The sequence below is a fragment of the Coregonus lavaretus genome (assembly GCF_964263955.1).
Source record: "Coregonus lavaretus genome assembly, chromosome: 10".
NCBI classification, from domain to species: domain Eukaryota; kingdom Metazoa; phylum Chordata; class Actinopteri; order Salmoniformes; family Salmonidae; genus Coregonus; species Coregonus lavaretus.
The window spans coordinates 56,452,356-56,465,790 of NC_139997.1; the positions used below are offsets into that span (position 1 = coordinate 56,452,356).

At 41.6% G+C, this 13,435-nt stretch overlaps 1 long non-coding RNA gene across 1 annotated transcript in view; it reads right to left on the reverse strand.

The window, feature by feature from the left end:
* Positions 1-13,435, reverse strand: part of LOC311136116 — a 59,793-nt gene extending 46,358 nt beyond the window's left edge. Inside the window, exons 1-2 of the long non-coding RNA XR_014613844.1 lie at positions 13,333-13,435; positions 9,016-9,093 (exon numbers count right to left, since the gene is read on the reverse strand). This is a non-coding gene — a long non-coding RNA (uncharacterized lncRNA). The remainder of the gene's footprint in view (positions 1-9,015; positions 9,094-13,332) is intronic.

A 13,435-nucleotide genomic window follows, 5' to 3' on the forward strand; every position in this document is an offset into this window, starting at 1 on the left:
AGCAAGCATAGCCATAAAGCAGGCCTAGTTAGCATAATAAAGGAAATTCACAGAAAGTGCAACAATTATTAACATGTGTCCATTTAACAGTACAAGTGAGAGCAGACTCAAAATGTCTGTTAGCATTTCGCAGCCATTAGCGGCTGATGTCAACTATACAAAACAAACAATGTAGCAGTTATCAGTGTAGTTTATTTGCATTATAACTGTCTTACTACTGCAGTTTCATTTCAGCCATAGCCAAATTACACTGAAGTAATTACATTGCACTTCTGCACTGTGGTTTAGAGCAGGGGTTCCCAAACCTTTTTTGCCAATTGAGGTGTCTGTTGGGTCGCGACCCAGTCGACACAGTGGGCCTGGGCCTATTGCGTTTGAGACCTGGGAAACTTGGCATCGACTCGGGGCTTAATGTGGGCCGAGCTATTAACGAGACCAGCAGAATCGTTTTACTCTGGGTTCCAGCCAATGGTACTTGGGACGATTCCAGTTCAGCACTCAATTTAAAAGTGCACATACACTTCCATAACATTTGTTCTACCAGCATGTAAGATTAAATGTACTGCACAATAATACATTAACAAAGTTGCACTAATAGGCTATGCCCTTACAAAAAATCACTACTGTTATAACGCAGTATAACTGAAGTACAATGAATTAATGGTTGTTTAATTCATTATATCTACTGTACTGGTAGTTTGCTGTGTTGGCTTCCTGTTTCCTGTCCTGTTAATTGCACCGTTTATTGTGCTGCATATTTTCTTCTGTTCCACTGAATGCAATTGTTAGGTTCTATTGTTATGACAAACTAAATTTGTTTTCAGAATTTAACAAATAACGTGTATGTCTTTTATTCCAATATCCTACAATCCACCAGGATATATAAATAAAAAATGATTGCACCTGAATTTGAACCTAAAATATAACAATTAAATTTGTCCTTTTAAGAAATTAAAATAATGCCGGCACTCATTTTAGATTCTACTCTGTGCGCAAGCCGCCTGCTAGCTCACGCATCAACATTCGATTTCATGGTACACAACAACAACACTTGCTGGAAAACTTTCTCGAACTGAAGATGGCCCAGTATACTGTATCACTGGGACCGTGCTCCCACCCATCCAGGACATCTACTCAAAACGGTGCCTGACAAAGTCCCACAGCATCGTCAAGGATCCCACACACCCCAGCCACGAGCTGTTCACTCCCTTACTGCCTGCAGACGGTATTGGCGCATGAGGTCTGATACCAACAGTCTCAGAGACAGTTTCTATCTACAAGCCATCAGACTGCTGAACACTTGAACTGGACTGACCACATGCTCTGATTCTCTACACCTTAGCACACACCCACACAGACATTTAAGCGATAACGCCCGAGAAGCCGGTGTTTGGAGGATATATTGGCAAGGGTGTTGTTAGGCCCGAGACGAAGTCAACCACGAGTTACCAACATATTCAAATAATGATTGACATACACTATATATACAAAAGTATGTTGACACCCCTTCAAATTGAAGGCTATTTCAACCACACCCGTTGCTGACCGGTGTATAACATTGAGCACACAGCCATGCAATCTCCATAGACAAACATTGGCAGTAGAATGGCCTTACTTGGAGCTCAGTGACTTTCAACATGGCATCGTGATAGGATGCCACCTCTCCAACAAGTCAGGTTGTCAAATTTCTGCCCTGCTAGAGCTGCCCCGGTCAACTGTAAGTGCTGTTATTGTGAAGTAGAAAGGTCTAGGAGCAACAACGGCTCAGCCGCAAAGTGGTAGGCCACACAAGCTGACAGAAAGGGACCGTCAAGTGCTGAAGAGCGTAGTGCGTAAACATCGCCTGTCCTCGGTTGCTACACTTACTACAGAGTTCCAAACTGCCTCTGGAAGCAAGGAGAAGCTAGGAGAACGCTACCTGCCCGAATGCATAGTGCCAACTGTAAAGTTTGGTGGAGTAGGAATAATGGTCTGGGGCTGTTTTTCATGGTTCGGGCTAGGCCCCTTAGTTCCAGGGAAGGGATATCTTAACACTACAGCATTCAAGGACATTCTAGATGGTTCTGTGCTTCCAACTTTGTGGCAACAGTTTGGGGAAGGCCCTTTCCTGTTTCAGCATGACAATGCCCCCGTGCACAAAGCAAGGTCCATACAGAAATTGTTTGTCGAGATCGGTGTGGAAGAACTTGACTGGCCTGCACAGAGCCCTGACCTCAACCCCATCGAACACCTTTGGGATGAATTGGAACGCTGACTGCGAGCCAGGCCTAATCGCCCAACATCAGTGCTCGACCTCACTAATGCTCTTGTGGATGAATGGAAGCAAGTCCCCGCAGCAATGTTCCAACATCTAGTGGAAAGCCTTCCCAGAAGAATGGAGGCAGTTATAGCAGCAAAGGGGGGACCAACTCTATATATTTATTCCCATAATTTTGGAATCAGATGTTCCACAAGCAGGTGTCCACATACTTTTGGTCATGTAGTGTATTTTCATCAAAAACGTTATTTTGAAGAATTTATTCATAGTATCTTGTGGAAGGATGAAATAGTGTCCTGACACAAATCTAGGGTTGCTACCCAAGCCAGCTGGTTGTTTGTTCTATCGGTTCGGTTGCCAGAGACGCGACCCAGTCGTTAAGTCTTTTTGTTCTGTATCTATGGACGCGACCAAGTCGTTCATTCTAAATGTTCTATTGCCATACTGGCTGGCAACGTTCTTATCCCTTGCTTGCTAGCAAGCCATCTATGGCTAATTACAGTCACGTCAAACAGTGCAGCCAGAATAACATGCATTTGCATTTATTTAAGCTGTTTTCTAGTGACATTTATTTGGATACATTCATAAGATTTGAGATAATGATACGTGATTTCTCCTGGCATAGAAAATGTGCTCTCTTGTCAGGACACTGTTGTTCAAAGGAGCTAGCCAACAACACCGCTAACACAATCACTTCAAACTGAAACTAGCTGCATTATGTTTAGTTTTACCTGTTTTCTATTGACATGTATTTGTTTATATCCATAACAATTATGCTGATTCATGATTTTGACTGGCTGAGAAAAAAAGCTTTCTGCCTGTCTGTCTCGTCCCGTCTCCTGACCCCAACATGTTGATTACTACTCTTGGGACAGCTGGAGATTGAATTTCAATATTGAAAAAATGTTGCAAATGACAGAGAGCAATGTTTATACAAATCTCCACTATTGAAAACCAATTGCTAGTCTAAAAGAAATGGGAGATAATGTCTAGATGCTTTTTACAGTGGAGACCAAGTTTATAAATTGTCTGGCTGGGCTGATGAGACAGTGGATTGCGTAATGAGATGGAACAGAATAAATAGGCATTTCAACGTCATAGCTTTAGCTGGTGGTAACTTGTGGAATAGACACCGGCTGGAATGCGGTTTTAACCAATCAGCATCCAGAATTAGACCCACACATTTTTATACACACACATATACAGTACATTTACACTACACACATATCTCAACTGCTGCTACCGGACTCTTATTACGATTGCAAATACTGCACAATTTAAACAATCCCCCCTTCCCCAAAACATGTGTAAATGAGCATTTCTCCTTTGCCAAGATAATCCATCCACCTGACAGGTGCGGCATATTAAGAAGCTGATTAAACAGCATGATCATTACACAGGTGCACCTTGTGCTGGGGACAATAAAAGGCCACTCTAAAATGTGCAGTTTTGTAACAAAACACAATGCCACAGATGTCGCAAGTTTTGAGGGAGCGTGCAATTGGCATGCTGACTTTAGGAATGTCCACCAGAGCTGATGCCAGAGAATTTAATGTTCATTTCTCTACCATAAGCCGTAGTTTTAGAGAATTTGGCAGTACGTCCAACCGGCCTCACAACCGCAGACCACGTGTAACCACACCAGCCCAAGACCTCCACATCCGCATTCTTCACGTGAGGGATTGTCTGAGACCAGCCACCCGGACAGCTGATGAAACTGTGGGTTTGCACAACCGAAGCATTTTTGCACAAATTGTCAGAAACCGTCTCAGGGAAGCTCATCTGCGCGCTCATCGTCCTCACCAGGGTCTTGACCTGACTACAGTTCGGCATCGTAACCGAATTCAGTGGGCAAATGCTCACCTTCGATGGCCACTGACACGCTGGAGAAGTGTTCCCTTCACGGAGGAATCCCGGTTTCATCTGTACCGGGGTGATTGCAGACAGCGTGTATGGCGTCGTGTGGGCAAGCAGTTTGCTGATGTCAATGTTGTGAACAGAGTGCCCCATGGTGGTGGTGGGGTTATGGTATGGGCAGGCATAAGCTATGGACATACGAACACAATTGCATTTTATCGATGGCAATTTGAATGCACAGAGATACGGTGATGAGATCCTGAGGCCCATTGTCATGCCATTAATCTGCCGCCATCACCTCATGTTTCAGCATGATAATGCACAGCTCCATGTCGCAAGGATCTGTACACAATTCCTGGAAGCTGAAAATGTCACAGTTCTTCCATGGCACCAGTGGCGACCTGTCATTCAGGGCAGGTGGAGCAGAGCCTGTTTTACATTTTATTTTGGCATTAATACGTGTCACAAACAATGTAAAAAATAATATATATACAGTGGGGAAAAAAGTATTTAGTCAGCCACCAATTGTGCAAGTTCTCACACTTAAAAAGATGAGAGAGGCCTGTAATTGTCATCATAGGTACACGTCAACTATGACAGACAAAATGAGAAATAAAAATCCAGAAAATCACATTGTAGGATTTTTAATGAATTTATTTGCAAATTATGGTGGAAAATAAGTATATGGTCAATAACAAAAGTTTCTCAATACTTTGTTATATACCCTTTGTTGGCAATGACACAGGTCAAACATTTTCTGTAAGTCTTCACAAGGTTTTCACACACTGTTGCTGGTATTTTGGCCCATTCCTCCATGCAGATCTCCTCTAGAGCAGTGATGTTTTGGGGCTGTGGCTGGGCAACACAGACTTTCAACTCTCTCCAAAGATTTTCTATGGGGTTGAGATCTGGAGACTGGCTAGGCCACTCCAGGACCTTGAAATGCTTCTTACGAAGCCACTCCTTCGTTGCCCGGGCGGTGTGTTTGGGATCATTGTCATGCTGAAAGACCCAGCCACGTTTCATCTTCAATGCCCTTGCTAATGGAAGGAGGTTTTCACTCAAAATCTCACGATACATGGCCCCTTTCATTCTTTCCTTTACACAGATCAGTCGTCCTGGTCCCTTTGCAGAAAAACAGCCCCAAAGCATGATTTTTCCACCCCCATGCTTCACAGTAGGTATGGTGTTCTTTGGATGCAACTCAGCATTCGTTGTCCTCCAAACACGACGAGTTGAGTTTTTACCAAAAAGTTATATTTTGGTTTCATCTGACCATATGACATTCTCCCAACCCTCTTCTGGATCATCCAAATGCACTCTAGCAAACTTCAGACGGGCCTGGACATGTACTGGCTTAAGCAGGGGGACACGTCTGGCACTGCAGGATTTGAGTCCCTGGCGGCGTAGTGTGTTACTTATGGTAGGCTTTGTTACTTTGGTCCCAGCTCTCTGCAGGTCATTCACTAGGTCCCCCTGTGTGGTTCTGGGATTTTTGCTCACCGTTCTTGTGATCATTTTGACCCCACGGGGTGAGATCTTGCGTGGAGCCCCAGATCGAGGGAGATTATCAGTGGTCTTGTATGTCTTCCATTTCCTAATAATTGCTCCCACAGTTGATTTCTTCAAACCAAGCTGCTTACCTATTGCAGATTCAGTCTTCCCAGCCTGGTGCAGGTCTACAATTTTGTTTCTGGTGTCCTTTGACAGCTCTTTGGTCTTGGCCATAGTGGAGTTTGGAGTGTGACTGTTTGAGGTTGTGGACAGGTGTCTTTTATACTGATAACAAGTTCAAACAGGTGCCATTAATACAGGTAATGAGTGGAGGACAGAGGAGCCTCTTAAAGAAGAAGTTACAGGTCTGTGAGAGCCAGATATCTTGCTTGTTTGTAGGTGACCAAATACTTATTTTCCACCATAATTTGCAAATAAATTCATTAAAAATCCTACAATATGATTTTCTGGAGAAAAAAAATCTCAATTTGTCTGTCATAGTTGAAGTGTACGTATGATGAAAATTACAGGCCTCTCTCATCTTTTTAAGTGGGAGAACATGCACAATTGGTGGCTGACTAAATAATTTTTTTCCCCACTGTATATATATATATATATATGTATTTCAGTTAATAAAGCCGCATACCAACATGGTCTCTTTTTTGCTTTCTTGAGTAAGGCAGCTCCAAAATGCAGTTGTTTCAGCCTAGCTCAGTGCTTTCTGGGGTGGTGGGGCAGCCAGCGGAAAATACGGAGCGTAGGGGTTGGTAATGTTCTCTAGTTGTGGTCCTCTGTAGCTCAGCTGGTAAAGCACGGCGCTTGTAACGCCAAGGTAGTGGGTTCGATCCCCGGGACCACCCATACACAAAAAATAAATAATTTATGCACGCATGACTGTAAGTCGCTTTGGATAAAAGCGTCTGCTAAATGGCTTATTATTATTATATTATAGTTGCGCTGTGATTGGCTCAGTGTTCTGTCACTCATGGGGACACTACGTCGCCGCAAAATCTACGGGGAGAGCTCGAAAATTCAAGCCCCTTGGGTGCTGCCATAGAGTTACATTGAAAGTGCCCATCAAAGAGGGCTCAAGGTCATTGGGCACAGATAAAATGACGTCCAATCACGTTATATCTACAGTAGCTTTGATTGGACTGATCATGTCAACATCATACTTTAAAAATCTTAGCTGGCAAGCTAGCAGTCATCATCATGAATGAAGTCAACAATCTACTGGCAAATTATTTTCAATTCTTGTCATATGAAGAGAAATTAGATAAAGCGTGTCGGTGCTCATAGGCCGTTGGACATAAACATTACACAACAAGTTGGAAATTGCAAATTCAACAATGAGTGTTTTGGAAGGAATCAGTGGCTAACTGAAAGCATTGCAAAGCAATCACTAGCCTGCTATTCAGTGGAGTGGATTTGTGGTCCAAGTCTGGGTTTAAGGCTCTCTTTTCCAAGCTTAAAAGGATAAAGATTCAATATTGGCCATGCTGTCAATCCAGCATGATTTCTGCCATTTTCAAAACAACTGGAAACTCGGAACTGGGAAATCTCAGACTTCAGTGAGTACAAGACAACTGGGAACTCTGAAAAAAACTAGCTCCTACTGGGAAAATACGTTTTGAACAGTCATCCAACTCGGAATTCCAAGTCGGGAACTTGGGCCTCTTTCTAGAGCTCCGTTCTGAAGATCACTAACGTCATGATTCGACCTTCTTTTTTTCCGAGTTCCCAGTTGTCTTGAAAGCACCATAAATGCCAGACTTTGATGACAAACTTTGATGACAAAATTTGCCAACGAAGGACCGCCGCGCACCTTCCTGTTCAAGTGAGCATAGCACAACAAGGTGAGTCCAAAAATGTCTGCTGCATAAATTATGTAATATCCCAGGGAGATATGTATACTGTAGCTAAGAAAGTAATACCAAGTCTATGTTGTATAGTAAGCTGTTAATAGCCCATGTGCCTCACCCTAATAATTTGGCCCCTTTTCCCCTCATAACTTAACCTACTGTTCTGACTTGGTGGTGCATATGTAGCCTATTCCCTGTTTTAGTGGAATGTAATCATCGAATAGTGAAAGAGCTTTCATTGCCCTTTATTTATCCTACGGTTCTGACTTGGTGTACAGGGAGAATACTGTAAGAACGGCCCATGTTCTGAATTCTGTCGCTGTACATTTCAAAAGTGCTGAACACATAGTCATATTGACTACGTCCGTCCTAGCTCGCTCATTAATGTCTTAATCGAAATTACGGATTGCCTCTTATCTGCTCGTCGTCCCCTTATGCCATAGTTTGTACATCTCAATTGTCAGTAGAAACCACATTTGTTTAAACAAGTCAGCCATGTCAGCTATGTTTTTTTTTAAGTTAGTAAATGAGGCTGAATTAACTGTTTCGCTGCCAGACCAGGCTCCGCTGATAGCCAGGTGTAACAGTGGTAAGGTGTTGGGACTCTGCTGTTGGGACAGCTTTATGTAGGCCCTAACAGTTTGTAGGCACCATTTGTCACCTTTATAGTCCAATTAATGTATTGTTTAGTGTTGTGTTGTGTAGTGGCTTTGCTGGCATGCATCTAAAACAATTATTTTGAATTTGCACCACCAAGATTTACATGCTAAAATCGCCACTGCATGGCACGCATACTCACCAGACATGTCACCCATTGAGCATGTTTGGGATGCTCTGGATCAACGTGTATGACAGCATGTTCCAGTTCCCGCCAATATCCAGCAACTTCGCACAGCCATTGAAGTTGTCACGCCCTGACTCTGGGGAGTCTTATTTGTTGAGTCAGGGTGTGACTTTCTATGTTGTGATGTTCTATGTTGTATTTTCTAGGTTTAGATCTAGTATGTCTAGATCTATGTTGGCCGGTGTGGTTCCCAATCAGAGGCGGCTGTCGCTCGTTGTCTCTGATTGGGGACCATACTTAGGCAGCCTATTGGCACTAGTGGGTTGTGGGATCTTGTTCCGTGTTAGGTTTGTTGTGTGTGTACCTTGGACTTCACGTTTCGTTTCGTCGTTGTGTTTATAAGTCAAATAAACATGTATGCATATCACGCTGCGCCTTGGTCTGACCCGTTCATGAACGAACGTGACAGAAGTGGAGTGGAACAACATTCCACAGGCCATAATCAACAGCCTGATCAACTCTATGTGAAGGAGATGTGTCGCGCTGCATGAGGCAAATGGTGGTCACACCAGATACTGACTGGTTTTCTGATCCACGCCCCTACCTTTTTTTCAGGTGACCAACAGATGCATATCTGTATTCCCAGTCGTGAAATCCATAAATTAGAGCTTAATGAATTGTTTTCAATTGACTGATTTCCTTATATGAACTGTAACTCAGTAAAATCTTTGAAATTGTGTTTTAGGGAGATAAAGACTTACATTTTAAGGAGTGATTGCAAAGACTCCCTTCTTGTTTCTGTTCCAGCCCGTTGCAGGATATCCTCTCTGAAATTAGCTCTGACAAAGAAAACAAATCTAATTTAAACATTCCCAGTCCCAAATTATCCTTAGCATTCTACAAACACACACACAAATCAGTGGAGCACATCAATTATATCATCATGGCTAAATCAAACCTGAATTCTTGGCTAGTTGTTTCCTCATAAATGTTACATTTGACCAACATGCAGTGTAAGAGAGCAGTTCTCATAACCTTTCATCGTTTGGCACCTTTCCATGTGTGTCATAAACCCACAGCCTGTGATCATATTCATGGTTCCACACCAACAGGGCATTCTGGGTAAATGGCTGCCTCAGAATAACACAGATCATTTCACTACGTCCCACAATGTGGAGAATATCCTAAATGAGACCAAATCTCCCAAAGGAGAGGGGGAAATTAGGTAAGGAGTTTGAGGAATGCAGAATTTATGAATATACAGTTGAAGTCGGAAGTTTACATACACTTTAGCCAAATACATTTAAACTCAATTTTTCACAATTCCTAACATTTAATCCTAGTAAAAATTAGGTCAGTTAGGATCACCACTTTATGATGAAATGTGAAATGTCCGAATAATAGTAGCTTTTATTTCTTTCATCACATTCCCAGTGGGTCAGAACTTAATTAGTATTTGGTAGCATTGCCTTTAAATTGTTTAACTTGGGTCAAACGTTTCGGGTAGCCTTCCACAAGCTTCCCACAATAAATTGGGTGAATTTTGGCCCATTCCTCCTGACAGAGCTGGTGTAACTGAGTCCGGTTTGTAGGTCTCCTTGCTCGCACACGCTTTTTCAGTTCTGCCCACACATTTTCTATAGGACTCTTTGTGATGGCCACTCCAATACCTTGACTTTGTTGTCCTTAAGTAATTTTGCCACAACTTTGGAAGTATGCTTGGGTTCATTGTCCATTTGGAAGACGCATTTGCGACCAAGCTTTACCTTCCTGACTGATGTCTTGAGATGTTGCTTCAATATATCCACATAACTTCCCTTCCTCATGATGCCATCTATTTTGTGAAGTGCACCAGTCCCTCTTGCAGCAAAGCACACCCACAGCATGATGCTGCCACCCCTGTGCTTCACAGTTGGGATGGTGTTCTTCGGCTTGCAAGCCACCCCCTTTTTCATCCAAACATAACGAATGTCATTATGGCCAAACAGTTCTATTTTTGTTTCATCAGACCAGAGGACATTTCTCCAAAAAGTATGATCTTTGTCCCCATGTGCAGTTGCAAACCGTAGTCTGGCTTTTTTATGGCGGTTTTGGAGCAGTGGCTTCTTGCTTGCTGAGCGGCCTTTCAGGTTATGTCGATATAGGACTCGTTTTACTGTGGATATAGATACTTTTGAACCTGTTTCCTCCAGCATCTTCACAAGGTCATTTGCTGTTGTTCTGGGATTGATTTGCACTTTTCGCATCAAACTACGTTCATCTCTAGGAGACAGAACGTGTCTCCTTCCTGAGCGGTATGATGGCTGCGTGGTCCCATGGTGTTTATACTTGCGTACTATTGTTTGTAAAGATGAACGTGGTACCTTCAGGTGTTTGGAAATTGTTCCCAAGGATGAACCAGACTTGTGGAGGTCTACAAAAAAAATTCTGAGTTCTTGGCTGATTTCTTTTGATTTTCCCATGATGTCAAGCAAAGAGGCACTGAGTTTGAAGGTAGGCCTTGAAACACATCCACATGTACACCTCCAATTGACTCAAATGATGTCAATTAGCCTATCAGAAGCTTCTAAAGCCATGACATAATTTTCTGGAATTTTCCAAGCTGTTTAAAGGCACAGTCAACTTAGTGTATGTAAACTTCTGACCCACTGGAATTGTGATACAGTGAATTATAAGTGAAATAATCTGTCTGTAAACAATTGTTGGAAAAATTACTTGTGTCGTGCACAAAGTAGACGTCCTAAGAAATTTGTGGAGTGGTTGAAAAATTAGTTTTAATGACTCCAACCTAAGTGTATGTAAACTTCCGACTTCAACTGTATAATTATTTTTGTTAAGCAACACCCTATACATTTATTCAGAAGCGCTCGTCCAGTTATGATGATTCAGTTGTGTTTTATATTCTTAATTTTGTTTGATACCTGTTTATAGATGCAATGCAATTCAAATAGCTTTCTGTGAGTGTTCAGTCTTAGTGACTGTAAAAGGATGAGGCTCTCGGCTTCTATTCCCCCGGCACTCCCTTTGATGGAGGAGCTGATGTAAAAAGGGCTTTATAAATACATTTGATTGATTGAGATTATGGGTTTGATTGTGTGTGTGTACGCCTGTACATGGACCTGCACCATCACAAGTGTGAAATAAACTGGCAGATGAGTCTCAGATTTGGCGTCTCAGATTAAGTGCATCTAGCTACATGTGTCGACCGAAATCCATTGTGGCACCATTACCATTTTCTTCCCCAGGTATTAAAATAAAAGAGTAAATGGTTCATGTTCAGAACTCCACTACTACCAGCATGGCTAATCACTTCACTTACTACAACCGGTTGTACAACACTCCCTGGAGCGTTTGAGGTTCAGACGTTTAGACTAAAAGATTACAGAGTAAAGAGCACAGATGGTTGCTAGACAATCAATGCCCATTTCTCTACAGATACAGACTACAAAGCTAATCTTAAACAATTTTCTGTTATTTTGTTTCAGTGTTTTTAAAGGAAAGGGACATAAATAAGGAGTAAGTCTGAGTTGAATTGAGTATCAATCTTTAGAAGTGATGCTGATGGCTCATTTCCCATAGTTAACCTTTGGCATGGCTCCCTCCTCCTGATGAGATACATTTGTTTCTGCTCAGATGTACACTGAGCTTGGTTCAAAGTACTGCATCATTGTTCTCCACATGGCTTCAAGTTCAAACATTTCCATAATCGGCTATACTGTAAACTTAGGGAAAGTGGGGTATCAATATTTTCTCATTAAAGTTATGAAGGCTCTAGAATCAGATCAGACAAATCCCCTACATACGTCTTGATTTCCTAAAGATGAAAGAGGGTCAAACCTCTACTAAGCCATTAAGATAAATTCAGTTTGGCTCCTTTTTGTTTATCCCTCAAAACATTTGGGGAGTTGTGAACTCAGAAGTACATTGTCTGCAGTGGTGGAAAAAGTATCCAATTGTCATACTTGAGTAAAAGTAAAGATGCCTTAATAGAAAATGACTCAAGTGAATGTCACCCAGTAAAATACTACTTAAGTCAAAGTCAAAATGTATTTGGTTTTAAATATACTTATGTATCAAAAGTAAATGTGATTGCTAAAATATACTTAAGTATCAAAAGTATAAATCATTTGAAATTCCTTCTATTAAGCAAACCAGACAGCATCATTTTATTTTTTATTTTTTTTACGGTTAGCCAGGGGCTCACCAACACTCAGGCATAATTTATAAACGGAGCATGTGTGTTTAGTCTGCCAGATCAGAGGCAGTAGGGAAGATCAGGAGAAGTGTGTGACTTGGACCATTTTCCTGTCCTGCTAAGAATTCAAAATGTAACGAGTACTTTTGGGTGTCAGGGAAAATGTATTGAGTACAAAGTACATTATTTTCTTTAGTAATGTATTGAAGTAAAAGTAAAAGTTGTAAAAGATATCAATAGTAAAGTACAGATATCCCCCCAAAAACGACTTAAGTATTACTTGAATATATTTTTACTGAAGTACTTTACACCACTGATTGTCTGCATTTCTGTCAAATTAAAAACAGCTGCGGAACACAAGATTACTATTCCATAAACCTCTTTTAAGAAGAATAGATTGGAGGCAGTGGAGAAATAGCACTTTGACTTATGTTCTATAGGACCTTCTATTTCAATCTGACTGAATCTACTGTTTATGTGTTTATCGCTGTGTTCTCCTCTGTGAAGTACATCTCAGTTTAAGGCACTGTATTTTCTGCTCATAAAGAAATCTAATAAGAGGGGGTGGGCATATTTACTATTTTGGAGTATCTCTCTCTAATACTTCCGGATAAACACAACACAATCATTTAAAAGCCGTTAAAAGGATCTGATGCAACAACAGAGCTGAAACGTCTGGGTGATTTAGGACATGGTACAATAAATAAAGTGAGCAAAAAGTAAACAGGTCCCAAGGACTTTGTACCGTTAGATTGATCCTAAATTCAAACAGAAAATTAACATTTAAGGACATCAGAATCGGAAACTGTTTGAGTCTAATGTGTACAGCAGATTATGGAGGATTATAAAATGAACAGCTATGTACAGCTGTGTGTTTCCAAACCTCTTTGTAGTTCTCAGTTCTGTGTGAGAATTGTGTCATGGAATCCCACTGCTGACTTTGTATATCCCCTTAAGTCACCACACGGAGGTCAGAGATCTGGCCG